This window comes from Sinocyclocheilus rhinocerous, unplaced genomic scaffold, assembly GCF_001515625.1.
Source record: "Sinocyclocheilus rhinocerous isolate Xijiao unplaced genomic scaffold, SAMN03320098_v1.1 scaffold86, whole genome shotgun sequence".
Lineage (NCBI taxonomy): Eukaryota > Metazoa > Chordata > Actinopteri > Cypriniformes > Cyprinidae > Sinocyclocheilus > Sinocyclocheilus rhinocerous.
This window is the reverse complement of record NW_015650012.1, coordinates 1,072,965-1,077,598: the sequence shown is the minus strand read 5'-3', so window position 1 is coordinate 1,077,598 and position 4,634 is coordinate 1,072,965. Positions and strand designations below refer to the sequence as shown.

The window sequence follows — 4,634 nt, the reverse complement described above, 5'->3', positions numbered from 1 at the left end:
TGTGTGTGTGTGTGTGTATATATATATATATATATATATATATATATATGTGTGTGTATGTGTATATATATATATAATGAAGTACAACACAAATGCACATTCAATACAATTAAGCACACTTTCTTTACAAGGGCATCCTCTCTTCTGTTGAACTGTTTTTGGCGGAGCAAGCAGGGACAGATGCCACATGGCCCGACAATCTGACATTGTGCTATAAAGCAACAGCTGCATCATGGTGCCCTTGGGATTTGACACTAACCTTGAAAGATATCCCTTACTTTACCAGAGTCTCCTCCTGTACGGTAGCTTGTTGGTGATCGCCCAAAAACTGCATCTGCACAGCAGCGCACATCAAAACACCACAGCGGCAGCAAAGCAGCAGAACAGCCTGTGGCTTTGGCAAGGCCTGTCTGACCAACTCACTTCAGCCCGCCTTTTATCCGGCCATTTACTGTAAACACACAAACACAAACAGAGCGGAGCTCGGCTTCAGTGGGAATGGGTAATGATTCTGGTGTTTCATAGGAAACACTGCTCAGATCTTAGGCCCTAATGCCTCGTGCTGGATCATAAAGCTTGCGAAGGAACGCCAAGCAGCCTCTGCAGAGAGCTATTCTGGAGAAAACCAAATCGTGTTTATGCAGGCATGCTGTGTTGAGCTGTATCAACTTATCTATTTATATAAACAACATTTCTGGGAGTCAACTGTGAAGGAGTTTATAGTCAGCTGTACCAGAGCACTATTTCTTGACTTTCTGCTGCATCTGCTTTTGGTATGTAAGGGACAATTTACAATCAGCAGGTCATTATAAACCAAAATAAACCCCAAAATGGCCATCAGTTCTCAAATACAAAGTGAAGGCTATCATTTGTTATCAGCTGTAATTGCTGTCAAATGTAGCTTCTCTTTTTTTAGTTTAATCAATAGTTGCCTCTTTTTAGCCTTCCGAGACATACTAGAAACCGGAAAGAAGTCTAGGGAAGTAATGTGTATTTGAATAGTTTTAATGCAATTTTTTCCCCCAGAAAATATGGTAAAACTGGATTGATTGATTGATTGATTTTCCTGAATCTGCTATTGATATGTTCAGGGCAGTGCTTTCATTGTTAACTAAAACTAAAACTATACAAAAAATAAAAGAAAATAAATGAATAAATAAATGCAATGAAGCTGAAATACAGTATAGTAAAATATAGATCTTATAAAAACTATAAAAACTAAAAAAAAACTATAAATGTTGCTTTGGCAACTAACTAAAATTCCTAAAACAGAAAGAAAGAAAAATAAATAATATTTTAATATAAATATACATATAATTAACATAAAAGCACATAACAAAATTACAACAACCTAAACTAAAATTAAAATGAAACTGAAAACATAAAAATAAAAGCTAATTCAACATATTAATACATACTAAAATAGTACATAAATAGTACATAAATTAAATGAACACTGGCAAATTATAATGTACATTTAGCGGATCATTATAAACCCTTAATGTGAAGAAGAGGGGTTCTATCCTGAAGGGGTTTGTTTGTTTGTTCATTTGCTTAATATTATCCTGCTTATTACAAAGCTAAAATAAACAAACAAACAAACAAACAAACAAACATTAAATATCGTTTTAACTAAATTATTTTAATATATGAGCACAAAATGCTACAAAAGACATGGAACTAGCACAGCTGTGCGAAAGAATAGTTATGGGGCCATTATGCTAAAACATTTGACTGCTGAATACCATGATTGTCCAATGAGAATTAAGCATTCAAGAGAACCATGTAATTAGCATGCATAATGACTACAGTAAATAGCTGAACTAGATTTCCAACAGTGTTACAAGTCATGATTTTTAATAAAAAACAGTCTGTGTATCTGTGTAATTCAATTTTGATTCAGATATTGAGGTGAGTTAGCTTCAGGTGGTTATAAAAGGAAAAGCTCAGGGGAAATAACAAGCCCAGTGACCGCAGCAAAACACCGAGGCACAGTACACCCCATGCCAGCTTTAAAAATGGACATGAGCTCGGCTGAATATTACACAGCCATAATGAAGCCATGAAAAGCACCCTGAAGTGCATTCCACGCATTTGCTTACTTGTCCGTGTGTAATGAAGACAATAACAAAGCTAGTCAGTGCAATACTCCTGCTTATTTATGCATTCAAAAGACACTGAACTGAAAGGAACAGCACGAACACATGCATTGATATAAACAACGCCCTGTGCTTTTAGATATAAAAATGCAAATCAGTTGCATGCTGAATTTGTCAGCCTCAAACTATTTAGCAAATGTGCGTTTTTGCGCTACATTGCATTTGAAAATGTTTGTCCCCGGTTTTGATGGCAGCGTATGATTACATGTGATCTTTAGTGTGGTAATTCAACAGAGTGTTTTGCAGTTCGTGTGTCACTGACCCACATATGGAGCAGAGCAGTCTGCTGTCGGTTAGAGAACATTATCAGTGACGTGTTAATGGCAACTGCAGGCTATTAAACACCACAAAAATAAGGATGTATATTTAGAGGAATCTACAGAAATGGACTGAATTTCCGTTAAGACATTTATTTTAAGCTCCAATCGAGAACACTGAGTGAATTAAGTGTGTATACAGACTAAGGGAACTCAACAACCTCTAAAAGTGTTTGAAAAGTGTTTGTTTCTTCTTGGTTTTTGGTTTCGAAAAAATAATCCACAACATAAGGAATCCTTCTGGAACCCTACGGATAAGGGGTAGAGCTATTTACAGCTTGTTTGCCTGTACATACTCTGTCCTAAGGACCTCAAGTGCATTCAGATGTGTGCTGTTTGCTGCGGCGGGGTGTGATTGTGGATGGGTTGCTGGCGTAGTCATTTGAAGTAATTTAAGAATTATTGAAGGCAGTTCAGAACAAAGAAGCATCAAAGCTGATGCTCAAATGCACTGTATTAAGCCAAAAGGGATATAATAACTGTTCTGTTCTATGGGGATGGAAGAGCTGGCAAAGGAAAGTCTTGAGTGCATTGAGGGAACATATGGAGATGAGTGGGGTCTGGCACGAGCTGAGATGCATGACCCATTTTCTGCTATGAAAAGCAACAGATTGAATGCATGTAATCCTGATATGACATAATATACTTGCATTAATGCTACATTGTATGCAAGTATATTATGACTTAGTACTTAAGAGTCTATGATGCAAGCACTTAAGGATCAATTAAGGAAACAGTGCTGATGTGGCTAATACGGTCTAACTGTCAATACGATGTTGGGGAAAAAGACTGGATGCTTGGTACAGTCCATGACGGTGTAACTGATGAGATGCCACTGAATCCTGTGTGAAAGTTGGCACAGAGAGAAACTGCATTAATTAGTCTAAAAATCTATTATTCATATTCATTAACCAAGAGAAGGAAACCTAAACTCATCTACCACAAATGCTATAGCCACCAACTTTACTTACTTTAGGCATCAATTGGCAACATGGACCGCCACCACTGACACAAAGGCACGCAAACCCTCTTTTGATGTGAAAAAACTATTGTCAGGATTTACTAAAGACGCACAGTGAAAGACTAGCGATCAAAAGGTGTGGACACAGTGTCCCTTTCAGACGCAAAACTTATGGGAGATTATTTAAATGAATCATGCAACATGATTTACTAAGATTTGCGGTAGTCAATTTACTTTGCCTAATTGTGCTATTATTTACTGCCTTAAAAAAATCACATCTTAAACCAGACACTAATTTGTGCTCCTCTTGGTAGATTACGTTGGTCGTTATGGAAATTATCTGGCTGTGTCTGTGTTCCTTAATGTGCGCACTGTCAGTAAATCGGCCGTAGAACTTTCCACTCCTGTTGCCGCTTTTAAGGGATTGCACTCTCACGCTAATTTGAACAGTTGCTCTTTCTACACTCTTATAAATAAATATTTCAAAAGAGGTTTTTCCGCTCAGAAGACCCATAGAAGAACCATTTTGGGTTCCCCAAAGTAAACGGTTCTTAAAAAAAATAATAATATATATTTTTTTCCACTTTAAGGAACTTTTTTTTTTCCATTTGAAAAAATGTCATTTTTGGTTCTATGAATGTTAAAATTTCTTCATGGAACCATAGATGGCAATAAAGAACCCTTATTTCTAAGAGTATAATGCAAGTCTAAGGAAATACTGTGTATTTGAATAGTTTTAAATGGAATGTAAAATAATTGTAATGGGAACACAAAATACATATAAAAAAAAAATAAAAATAAAAAAATAAAATTCTGTTAACCCTCATTTCCAATTACAACCTCTCTTTTTGGTTCCCCAATTTCATGTTTTGGATGTATTTCATGACATTTTGGAAACAATGTAGGCAATTATGTATCATTAGGTCTCATAGATAAAAATGCGCTGTTGATACAGATGTTATTTAATCATTTATAAGGTAATTTATTTAATATGATACAGTAGCTTCTCCCTCCATGTTTGCCGGTGGCAGGAAAACTGAGAGATCAGAGTACAGTGAATATATGGGTGGAGCTTAGCAAAGAGTCAGGTGTCTCTTTACTCATCTTAATGTGATCTTTAATGCGTCAGTGGGATGTGGTATGAATATAATATAATATAATATAATAATTTTGATTATTATTTAAACATTTTATATA

General features: G+C 35.8%; 1 protein-coding gene across 1 annotated transcript in view; it reads right to left on the bottom strand.

Annotated features, from left to right (window-relative positions):
* Positions 1-4,634, bottom strand: part of LOC107711300 (uncharacterized) — a 9,573-nt gene that overhangs the window by 3,029 nt on the left and 1,910 nt on the right. The window lies entirely within an intron of this gene.